We start from the raw sequence: 13261 nt of genomic DNA on the forward strand, positions 1-13261 counted from the left end.
ACATGCTGGTCCTGCAGTTATGGAGACTGGGCTTATTTTCATCTTGCCTTCTGTTTAGTTTAAACATCTTTTTTTTTTTTTTTTAACTTATCCCTCAAGTTGTATGGTTTCCAGCCTCCTTGTTAGTACTGGACAGTTTATTATTGCCGCTCACTCCCCAAACAGGGCACACAGAAACAAATATATTCAAACCTCAATTCAGAGTTCTTTATACACTCACTAAGCATTCATGAGCACCCAGCAGGATCCAGATTCTTTCTCTGGCACGAGTGTGAACAAAGAGGGAGATCAGAGCCCTGGCCTGTTTCCAAGTGGTTTGACCAGCAAGGTTAGTGTGAGACTGCCACCTGCCCTACTTCAGTCGTGAGGAGCCTGTTAAAACATCCAGAATGCCCATCTGCTAAAACCCCTGAGGTCTTTGCATGCCTGCCCCTGTGGAGCCCCATCACCCTGACCCTGGACCTCTCCACTGGGCTGGAACTCAGGACACAGCCTCCCTTTCAACTCTCATCAATTCCACATCTTCTCATCTTGACCCATCTCCCCTGGCTACTGAGGTTCCTCTGACTCCGGACACTGCCACCCAGCATGTGCGTGCCCAGGTCAGTCCTCATGGACAGAAAAGGGCTCGATACAGCTTGGATCTCTAATAAAATGGAAAAGCAAAGCCAGCCTCCCCACCAGAGGGGCCCCACTGCAGTGAGTACATACTTCGTCATCCTTGGTCATCCATCTCATGCACCCTCTGAGAGTCCCGCAAGCGTGTGGTAAATACCATACTCATCAGTTATTGCACATCTGCTGTGGCTAGGCATACATGAGTGTACAGAGATCCTAGCCCTTGTGGGATTTACATTTCAGTGGGGGTAGAGGAGTAGGGAGTCAGACAAGAACCTAATACCTTGCAGAGTGCACTGGAAGGCAATAAGGATGTGGAAACTAGATCGGTGTGCCGATGGAGAGATTGCGGTGTTCAAAATGGTGATCTGGGCAGGCATTATTGGGAGGATGACTTTGGAGGAGAGACTTGGAGGAGACAAGTGGGTGAGTCATTTGGATACATGGAGTGGGGGTGGGGATGATCCAGACAGAGGGCACAGCAAGAAGATCAGTGTGACTGGAACGAAACAGGTGACAGGGAGGATGGTGGGATATAGGATCAGAAAGGCAAAGGGGACTGATCATGCAGGGTGTGTGGTCCTTGGAAGGATCTGGAGCCTTCTCGAGGTGAGATGGGCAACCATCTTGGGCATGATGTGATCTGCCTTATGTGTCTAAGGGACTAGGGTGAAAGCAGAAGACTAGGTCAGGGAAACTGGGAAGGGAGCCCAGAGCCAGGTGTGATCTGTCCAAGGTCACACAGGAAGTAGACAGAAGCAGGAAGAGGATCAGTTCTCAAGACTGTTGCTGCCCAAGCTCTTCCCCTTGCCCCCTGGCCACCTCAGGTGCCCAAGCCTTCAGATCTGTAGTCCAGCTGGTCAGAGGTACTTCAAGACAGTCTCCAAGCCCCAAGTAAGAATTTCATGAAGAAATGGCAAGAGCAGCTCTGTGATTACAGCCTTAATTTCACTCTGATTCAACACAGCTCTCCCCTCCAGCATGATTAGTCAGGTACCATTACCATTTTGTAATGAGATTAATGAGAGAATTCATTCAGAAGTCATTATCTTACCTAATAATGACCTTACTGATTACTGTATCTCCTTCAACTAGGTTACTGATTTTGATGAAAATATAATAAATATAGCTTGCAGCACCTGGAAATTTGTTCTCTGCCTGGAATAGTTCTGAGGTGAAGACTTATTTTTAAGAATTTCTTGAAAGTGATTAAATATTTTGGTTCTCCTGAGGCGGTATTTCTGTGTTTTCACAGATGACATTTTTGAAATGTATGAAATATTTGATGATAAAATATTTAATAAGCCTGGCGTTCATATTTTTCAGACATCTGTTTCTACTTTGAGACTGTCTGAATGTGATTTTACATGAAATTTCTATTTGCATGTTGTGTTGGTTTAAGAAAAGGGCTTGTGCTATGCATGACATATGCGTCTCATAAAATAATGAATGCCCGCGCCTCACAGTCCAGAAGATATTGTACAAGAAGCATTGTGGTCTGCATATTAAAATGCATCTAAGCAAATCATTAAATAAAAACAGAGCCATTTCCAGGGGGAAATAATGCAACTCAACTCTTATTAACTGAGAACCTATTAGGTACAGAGGTATTATAGAGAATAAAAGGTTGATAAGACATGAGTTTTGTCCTCAAGGTTCAGAGTCAGCAAAGGCTTATTAAGCCCCTACTCAGTGCCTGCCGCTTTTAGAGCTGTCTCCTCATTTATGAGATAGCGTGGTACAAGGACTTAGGCTTCTGGACTCAAATATAAGGATGTTAAGCTTTGCTCTATCTCTTGGTAGTCATGCCACCTTGGGCATGTCACTTAACTTCTGTATGCCTCAGTTTCCACATCTGTAAAATGGTGATAATAACTAACTCCTTAGTTTGTTGCAAGGATGAATAATAAAATGATAAAATAGAGTCTAAGGGGTTAAAAGACTTGCTCAAGATCATGAGTCAAGTACGTAGTGAAGCTGTGGGTCCCAGCCCCTTGGACTTCTCTAATGTGACATCCTGTCTTTTATCCCTGAAGTTCAACCTTGCTGTGAAAACACAGTACGCTTCAGCTTTGGAACTTGGTATAAGCTCTGATGTGATTTTCATAAATCTAAATAGTTATTGTATGATACAGGCTTCACCCCCTGTTCATCTTAATCCATGCGTCACCTGTAAGGATGGATGAGTAATTTGGAGGCTTGATTGATGTGGGTTTTGCCTTATGACTTTCCTCGAAGTTAATGGGAGCCATGCGGTCCCAGATCCATGAATCACCCCAGCTGGAAATGCTCCGTTTAGAAGGAAAGAAAGAACAAAAGATCAGCAGGATTCTGGGAAAACAGTCACACTCGGGGCTGTGAATTGGCGGCAATAAAACTCCACATTTGGAAGTGTGGAGGGGGTGCTCTGAGCACTGGATTTGGAGTAAGACCGGGTCCCTGTGTGCCATCAGCCTCGCTGTGGGACTTGACTGCAAGTCATTTCTCCTTAGTAGACCTCTGGTTCCTTAACTTCACCACAGGACTGAGGAATTATAACACTGTTGGTTACACAGTGCCTACTCTGTGTTGGGCCTAATTTAAGTGCCTCACTACACAAACATGATCTCATTTAATCTTCACAAAGACATTATGAAGCAAAATTAGCTACATTTTGCAAAGGAGGAAATCGAAACACAGAGAGGTTAACTAACTCACCCAAGGCCACCCAGCTAGAAAGGAGCAGAGGCAGGATTTGAATGTAGGCAGGCAGACTCTGGTGCCCTGGCCCATGGCCTCTACCTATACTGTCTTATGGGTCTTAAAGCGCTTTATGCACATGCTGAGGCCTCTCATTACCATTATCATATCACTCGTTGTACTTTGATTCAGCTTCTCAATGAAAAAGGAGATCAAAGAAAATGAAATTACTTTTTATGACAGTGAAAGACAACTCGAAAGACAGATGTGACAGACACAGGCATCAACATACTGCCTCAGAGTTATCCAACTAGGGAAAAAGAAAGAGGCGAGATGCAGCACAGACAGGGAAAGGGGCCCTGCAGAAACAACTTACAAAAACTAAGTAAGAGGCAAAGGTCTAAAGAGATGTCGATCAACGTCCATCCTTGTGTTTCTCTGACTATACCCCCGCACGCAAAACTGAGTGGGAAAACTCCTGGGTGGGACAAGTAGAAAAAGTCATGCCATTTGAAATCTGAAATGTCAACAAAGACATTGCTTAGAGCTTGTTAAAAATATAGAACCTTAGGCTCCATTCCCCAAACCTGCAGAATTAGATTCTGTGTTTTCACCAGAATTAGATTCGTTTGCACATTAGGAGAAACCATAGCTGGTTTCTGGAGCTGGGGAAACCATACTCTAACGCCACATGCCCACGACTTGGGGAGTCACGCTGCCGAGCCGGAAGTTAGAGATTATGACCCAGGAAGCAGGTGAGAGGTGCCTAGTTTATGGTTTTTCAAAGTCGAAGGATGTAAAATCACGAAAACTAAATCCCAGATAGCATGGGGGCATGTTGTAGATATACATAGGGTGAGCCTTGGCGTTTTTATCAGGTCATGAGAAGTCTGAGGGCACAGCTACCCCAGGACGATAGACTGGGGTCTCCTCTAAACCCTGACACTGCTGCCCTGTGGGATTTAGGGAAAAGCCAGATTAAGGACTGGGCAACTGCCCAGGGCAGAAATCCATGAGGGAAGTTAAAGGATCGCTGGAATAAATTGGTGAAATGAAACATGGTTCCACTAAGGTAGACAGCGCCCTCCAGTGGAAAATAAAAATAAAATGTCCCTCCTAAGCACAGCCCTGTCTTCAGTGGACGGGTCACAGTGGCCTGCAATTCTGCGAAAGTCTGTTCCACATAGTTGGACTTTTTCAGGAAGCAAACAGTTCATTTCATTATCTAAATATAAAACCCTCTAATATACCTACCAAACAGTTTTACAGTTTAGCAAATCGCAAAAGAAAAACTGAAGCGAGTGAAAAGGGCCGCACCAAAGTGGAGAATATTTGGAAAGTTTGGCAGATATTTTTCAAAATGTTGAGACCACTGACAAATAAGTACGTAAATTTCTTTTTCTTTACAATTTCTATTAATATAAAGCAAGTCTCTCTTCCCCTCTTGAAATAGATGTTGGCCAAATATTTAAGGACATTTGTTTGAAGGGTTACCAACTACACCACAAGCCTGGACTCCGTGTGGTCCTCAATCCCTCTCTGCCCTTAGGCAGAATCTCTTCCCCACTCTATCTTTTCTTTCTCGGGGGTAGTGGGAGGCTTAAGGGAGAAAGTGGATTTCGAAAAAGTACCACAGAGTGCTTCAGACTATAAACCCAACAAAGGAATAACCAGAGTCAAAAAGGTCCCCAGGCAGCATTACTGGTTCCTGCTCCTGGGGAATTGTCCTGGTCAAGAAAGTTGGCTGAACATAAGACAAAGAAGCAACAGTCTGGGCCAGAAGCCCCAGGCCTTTACACTAAACCCTGCCATGAGTCTTTTAATAAATACTTTGTTAGGCGCTGCCGGAAATGTGGAGATATTTACTGTAATGTTTCCCTCAAAGACCTTACAAGCTGCTGGAGCTAGTGACTAAAAGTCTGAGTCTGGAACTAGACTTGGTTCCAAAATACTCTGCCATCTAACACATGGTGGGCCCGAGCAAGTTGTGGAATTTCTCACAGCACTGGCTTCCTGGTCTGTATGTGAACAAAACAACTCTTCTGGTTAGGAGCTGTTATGGAAGAACCTTTGTTCCTCCCACCATGTTTCCACATGGACAGAATGCCAAGGGAATAACATTTTTGCCCCAGCTCTTCCTCTCCAGAGGAGGAAGGAGTTAATGATTGTGGAGTAACAGCCTTTGGACTAGGTTCTCAGTGGGTGGAGCTAATTTATTAAAAAGACTGCATGAATGAGGATGTTTCTTTTATTGACTCCCTGCTCCACACCAGAGCAAGGCAGAAGAGTTGAGTAAACAGGTGACTCTGAAGCCCAAACTTACCACGAGCTGAGCTGTTCCAAGATCTAAACTGAAAAGGGAGGGTGCGGGGAAGATTTTTAGCAAGTTCTTTGATCAGAGGTATGAAGATGAAGACATATTCTCCAGTTTATCAGTAAAAACCTAACACTGGTCTCCATTGGCCTCTCTCCTGGATCTTGTTTCTCAATTGGTCCTCATTCTGGAAGGGAAAGACGGAAGTGTTTTTTGTCCAATGCCTAAAAGTCCACTAAGGGAATTGTGGGAAGAAAATGAGGTATGTGTGTAAAGCATCTGTCTATCATAGGCATCCATAAAAGATTGCTAAAGTCATTTTAGCTCAGTTAGTAGCCCAGAGAGGAGGGTCTCCATATACATCTGAGATTCAGGCTGCAGGTAGAGGCTTCTACGGGGAGAACAAGCATAAACTGGGCCTCCAGAGGTGAGGAAAGAAATATTAGGACATTTTGGGTGGGAAGATTTACATGAGTAAAAGTATGGATATAGGAACACTTTCCAGTTTAATGTAACCTGGCTCCTACTTCTCATTTTGTCAACATTTCTTGCCATTTGTCTGTCTTCGACGTAACCTTCTCTCTTATTGGAGTAGTCAAGCCTCCATCTTCATCCACCCTTACTGGTCTTTCTGTTCTCACAGCCTTCATCCACAGCCAGTCACTCCCCAATATCAGTCCTCTCTTTCTCTCTCATGATAATAGAGGCCTCCCTGAATGAGGACGGCACTTCCCTGCCTCCCTTGCAGCTCGGGATGACTGTCAGTCAGCTCTGGCTGAGTGGATGTGAATGACAGTCAGGTGTGCGGCTTCTAGCTCAGACCCTTAAAACAGGGAGACCTGCCCTTCCTGCTCATCCGGCCTTTCCATGTGTGCATAGTCACGTGTCCGGCTCTTTGTGACCCCATGAACATTAGCCCACCAGGCTCCTCTGTCCATGGTATTCTCCAGGCAAGAATACTGGAGTGGGTTTCCATTTCCTTCTCCAGTCCTTTCCATGTAGGGGGCCTCATCCCCGCCCTTCTTCCTGGGAGCTTGCCCTCACATAACAGTGACTAACAGTGAGTGATCTTGTGTCATGAGGACAAAAGATGTGTCCTCAGGATGTAGAACAATCTGGAAGGAATCAACACCATGGGCAACTTTGTAAAGCAGAGCCCCTTATTAACCATTATGTAAGCTACTGTTATGTGGTCCCCTCACATGCTGCCAGAATGACCTTAATCAACACTGGCTGCTTCTCATTGTTATGTGGGGGAAGGCTCTTGTTGGAGGAGGGAAGGGCAAGGATACATTTCCAGGTAGAGGGGACACTGTAGATACATGAATGGAAGCTAGATGAACCCCTGAAAGTAACTGGGTGTGTCTGGGGTTAAGTTTGAGGTGGAGAAAGAACAGGGAGAAACAAAAAGAGGTTGGCAGGGTGCCAACAATACAGATTTTGCCAGAACTCTGCCTGCAGCCTCTCTAGATAGCACTATTAAAATAACTGAATTTCTGTACCCTTTAGAATGTGCCTAGTCAATTGCTTATTAATATTTCCATGTCTGGAACATGGAGTTGATTCATAAAACCAATGGAAAAATTTCAAATAAAGCCATTAATGGTTTCTGCAGCATTGGGCATTAAACAATATGGTGAAATTTTTCTCAAACATTCAGGTGTCATCAGCAGCACCTGATCCTTGGGCTTGAACTCAGAAACAACTTCAGTGAGAGTTATAAGCATAGATCACAGTGCATGCCCTCAAGTTATTAAGCTCCCCTCTCCCTCTCCTGGAGTAGAAGAATGGTATTCATTCATTTATTTCTGTAATCCATGCAATGCCTAGGATTACAAATTGCACCTTGGAGAAGTTTGGTAAAATTTGGTCAAATTGGGTCAGGCTGATCTGTCCCTTAAAGTTCTAGTTAGTGGAGTTTTACCTAATTGGACATTATAGTTTTTTCATCCAGGTTTGTACATATGCCTACAAATATATTGGATGGAATCATAGTTTTTCTGGGAATTATTGCTATCCTCCGCAGAGCCACTTCTTCACTCTCATAAAACATGCCTGACAAAAGAAAAGGAAAAATTCCTTGTTATGATGATTGGTGCCTTATTTCTGTGTTTTCCTAGAAAGCAAAATCAAGATATATGCTTGACATATTGGTTTTTGAAAGCAGCAGCTGTAGTTTTGTCAGAGAAACAGACTCATGAGTACTGCCTTCAGTGTTCAAGCATGCCATAGGTATGTATTGTCATTTTTTTTTTTTATCATTTTAGGCTAATCTCCTTGTATATCAAGGCAGCATGTCAATAGGTACTCTCTCAGGTTGAAAATAGTTTAAAATTGCAAATTATGGCAGATCTTACAAACTGTTCAGTCAAGATGACATTGTTCACTTATGCCTTATCTATTCCAACAACCTCCAGTCTTCTTGCTCCAAACACAGAGCAACAATAAGTAAAATATAAGAGAGAATCCTAAAGGAAATCCTAAGGGAAATCAATCCTGAATATTCATTGCAAGGACTGATGCTGAAGCTGAAGCTCCAATATTTTGGCCACCTGATATGAAGAGCCAACTCATTAGAAAAGACCCTGATGCTGGGAAAGATTGAAGGAAGGAGGAGAAGGGGGTGACAGAGGATGAGGTGGTTAGATAACATCACCGACTCAATGGACGTGAGTTTGAGCAAACTTCAGGAGATAGTGAAAGACAGGGAAGCCTGGTGTGCTGCAGTCCATGGGGTCACAGAGACAGACATGACTTAGTCACTGAACAACAACAAGAGAGAAAATGTGGAAGATATAACCCTGTCCAAAATCGAGTGGCATCTCCATGGACTAGAAATGAAAAGCGGGAAGAGAGAGATGTCACAGTGAGCTGGACGTCCAGGGCTCAAGGCTGGGAAATAAACTGGGGGATGGGGCATAATTTGGATCCTAGAATATAAGAGAAAGTAACTGCCTCCAACTTGAGGGAGGACATCGGAGCTAGGCTCTTTGCTCCCAGAAGGAGTACTTTTCACTCTTGAAAGGAAGCTGAAAAAGTCTGTGTCAACTTCCAAGGGTTACATTTCACATGAAATGGCAAGCTCAAGGAAGCAGGGGAGAACAGAGCCTTACAACCAGGACCTCCCTCAGTCAACCTGCTGACTCAATGGAAACATCTGAAATATTTATTGCTGGGCTGAGCCCCAGGCTGCTGATGTAAAGAGCTGGTTCTGAACAAAGCGTCTCAAGAGGTAAGGTGGAGACAGCTACACATCTGCTAGGCAGGGAGGAGTGCTAGGAGAGAGAAAGTGATTTATTCAAGATCAACCTGGAAATCAAACTTTTTAAAAATGCATGAAAAAATGATATCAGTGAAAAATGGCAGAGTAATGGCTTCCAAAAGTTTTCTTTTCCATAAAATCAATGAGAAAATGGACAAACATTTTCAAATCAGGTTTTTCAGAAGTCTGAAAGTTCATTAAAGGCTTGCAGCACTCTGAGGATCGTTTCTCCAAGAGAAACATCTTACTCTTGCTGAGAAGAGCAAGTGCTGTCTTTAATTTGCCCTAGTCCCATCTCAGACTCTGCAGCTCTACAGTAACCATGAAAATCAACAGCCCATGGTCATAGTAAACACCAGTAGCCTGACAGCCACCAGGGCAGAAGAACAGGGTTGAAGCTTCTTCAGATCCCAGAGGACTGTCATCATTGAACCTGTCTAGTGGTTGCTCAAAAGATTCCACTTAGAAGACTGCCTTTATTTGACTTAGCTCAAAGCTCACAGAGCACTGAGGAAGCTATCTACCAACCCCTACATTTCTATACTCAGCTAAACTATCATTCCTGAAGAAGGGTAAAATACAAATGTTTTCCCCAGATGTACTGTTTACTACCCATTGACTTTTGCATCAGGAAGAAGTTTGGAATCAAAGAGGAGAATTCAAAGGAAATGATGAACATAGAAACTGGTAAAATAAGTTAGCAAACTTAATTAACTATTGACTGTATAATAATCGTCACATCATGTCCTGTATTTAAACAGAGAAGTGAAACTAAGGACCTAGACTGTAATAATAAGGAAACTGACAAATCAATGTGAAAAAGTGTGCAAACATCCTTGACTCTCAAAAGATGAGTAGAGATACTGAATAATTTCAGATTGTATTAGAGAAATCAGATATTAAATATATACATTAAGTTTTTAAATGTTGCCACTAAAGGAATATAAATAAAATCTATCCTTCCTAATCAGCAGGAGCAAAAGGGGAGACAATATGTAGAAAACTTTACAGAACAAAGGCAAGAAAGAAAGAAAGATGTAATCCCAAAAACCGGGGATCAAATAAACAAATTAATAGCAGAAGACTATCTGATTTAATTAAAAGAAAATAACAAAGGTTCTGACCATTTAAAGTTTTTCATATCTTTCATCTCTTTAGAGGAATCTTTAGCAATAAATCTTGCCATTTTTGAAGAAGTGTTTATCTGATAAATTCCATCCCATTTCTTTCTCTGTGGTTAAATTCAAGTATAATTAAATGGAATACTTTCCATTTTAAACTAGCATGGACTGCATAAAGCTTTTCTTATAAAAATCTTTCATTTCTCTCTTTCTCCCCCATTTTTTCCCTCCTTCCTCCTTTTCGGCATATTCACACACAGATGTTCTAATAGATGTAACAGAATGAGCAACTGAGCATGCACACAATCCATACATAGGCTGCTCTTTATGGAAAGCCCTGATTTTTGGGCTAGGTCAATCTTGAAGTGAAACCCGAAAGTTCAAGGTTTATCATTAGAAATTCCACTTACTCCAGAGGATTTGTGAGACAAACGGATGTTGCTGATGTCATTCGTGGTAGGAGAAAGAGAAGCAGTGCTTGTTGTGCACTCTGCTGCCAACAGCTTAACAAATCCCGCAGACCTTCCCCAAGTCCTTCTCCAGTGTCATGATCAACAGGAAGGCCTGCTTCTTTCCTGGACCCTTTCCTTCCCTCTCAGTCTTCTCAGCATTGGACCCTAGCTCCCCAACTGCTGTACCCTTAACCCCTTTCCCTTTCTTATGCAAGGCAATTCAGCTTTGTTGCAGCCCCTCCAAAAGTCACATTACCTGTATCCATCATCTGGCTCAGCAGTACAAGAATGTCCAAGTAACAAAAACAAGGAACAACAATTGACCTCTTTCCTTGCACACAAGAAATGACAAGTGAACACAAAACTTTCCATAAGTTCTCATCATCAGAATTTTTCAATGAAATCATATTGCTGACAGAAAAATGAAAATAAGATACTGAGATGCTTTCTCTCAGAGAGGGAGGGAGAGAAAAATCATTGTTTTGTTTTAATCCACATGATTCCAGCCATGGTGATAACTGGGTTGGGGTGGGGGTAGGGATCTACTCACGGAAATTACTATTTTTTATTGCCAGTTTGCTATTCTGTCATATGTTGTTCTATAATTCTATCAGTTACTTCCAATTCATGGGTTTTTTTTTTTTTTTAACTTTCACTTTTTTGCCTTTGTAGATGGTACTCTGTTGAACAGGTTTAGGAATTTTCAATAAAAACACCAAAATTCCATCACTTTACCACAGTATTATTATTTCAATTTCCCTTGGGGTCTATGTATTTATTTACAGCCATTCCCTAAGATGAATTCACCCACCTTTTGATGCTGTGTTAAATCCATTTGGGTATCTTATTCTTCCTTTCCATCTTTTTGACAGTTTACACTGATTAAATTGTCAGCATTTCATAAGTGATATTTCTATCTTTTAAGACATTCATATCTCTCTTGATCTACAACCTTGGTGATGGGATTCTAGTGAAGGATCAAGTCAAAAGGAGGCTTTATAATTGATTGTACTTAGTGCCTGGGGTACCATTGAAAAGTGCATTTGAAATATTAAATTTTGAAGAAAGGATTTTTAACAAACATCCTATCAAGTCCTTAAATTATTCAAAAGTAGATTAAAAAAGAACAAATTACACACACTAGGATAAAAACAATTCCATAATCAAGGGATGGTTCAAATGTTTAAAATAACTCTTAGAAATGAAATTATCAGAAGTACCCTTAGACAATTAGATAACAAATACTTAACATGTCAAAAGATGATAAAATGGAAAAGAAAATGATAATTGAATAGATATAAAAACACCTACAGGCATATGGGTGAATTTTCAGAGAACTGGTTATTAGATGAATTGATAATTAGGCAACATGGTTTTCAGGGATTTGACCTGTTACCATTTCAACTCAGTTGCAATCTGAATATTCATTCATGTTCTATTTCCTTCTCATTTCACATTACAACTAAAGCATTTTCTTCTTTGTCACATATTCTTTGTGAAATTAATTGCTATCTCAATGACATTTGTTTTTTTCTGATTATAAAAGTAATACATGTTTGTGACAGAAAATTTGAAAAATACACAAAAATATGAAGAAAAAAAAATCAACCATAATCCCATCATCTGCCAATAACCATTGTTTCTTTTTAATGAGCATCATCCCAGTCTTGCTGGTGTTGGGCTGGGGTTTAGGGAGGGGACCTATATATGGCAATTACTATTTTTTATTGTCATTTATTATTCTCTCATAAATTGTTCTGTAATTCAATTAGCTACTTCCATTTCTGGATATTTTTTTTTAACTTCTGGTTTCTTGTCTGTATAGATGGTACTGTGTTGAACAATTTTAGTCATATAACTTTTTGCCCTTGTTGAATTTTTCCCCCCTCAGGAAAACTTCCTTAGAATGGGATTATGGGATCAAAGGGCTTCCCAGGTGGTGCAGTAGTAAAGAATCTGCCTGCCAATGCAGGAAACTCGGGCTCGATCCCTGGATCTGAAGATCCCCTGGAGGGGGAAATGGCAACCCACTTTAGTATTCTTGCCTGAAAACTTTCATGGACAGAGGAGACTGGTGGGCTACAGTCCGTGGGGTTGCAAAGAATCGAACACAACTGAGCATGCAGGCACAAGTGCTATGGACTTAAAAGTTCTCATTACATAAAATTTCAATCCCCAGACAGGACAGAAGAGAAAAGTGAGGCCCAGAGAGGAGAAGGGACTTATCTACAATTACATAGCCTTTGAATAACCTAGCACCCAGGTCTCCCAGCTTCTAGCTACCCAGGTCTCCCGCCACCAAGCCTACTAGGTTAGGAAGACCTTCCAGTTATCAGGAATCCATTATTGTTGGAAGCCATTCAGTTTGTTATTCTTCTCCCATTAAATTAAAGACACTATAAAAGTTTTCTAATAACCTAATCCTTCAAAATGAACTGTTTGAAGGCTCTGAAGTCTCACCCTGGGGCAAGACATTTACAAGGCTCAAATAAATCTTCCACAAAGCCTTTATAAGATCCTTAAAACCCAATTCCACCACAAAATGCTTGTTTTTATTATAAATTGAGTTTTTATTATCAGCACGAATGCTAACATTGCTGCTGACATGGTAAACAGGAAGCATATGAGCTATCATAAATATTCACACACCTCTGGCAGAAGTAATTGGTACCTAGGGCAAGAGTTCCGGCCAAATTCTGATGAGCAGTCCCAGAGAAATGGGGGATTCAAAATGTGAGGCAATCCCCTCACCCTTGCCCTGCCACACACACACAGTAAAGGGCTGCAAGGGACAAAGACGACAAGATGATAGTGG

This window comes from Cervus elaphus, chromosome 16, assembly GCF_910594005.1.
Source record: "Cervus elaphus chromosome 16, mCerEla1.1, whole genome shotgun sequence".
In the NCBI taxonomy this organism is placed as follows: Eukaryota; Metazoa; Chordata; class Mammalia; order Artiodactyla; family Cervidae; genus Cervus; species Cervus elaphus.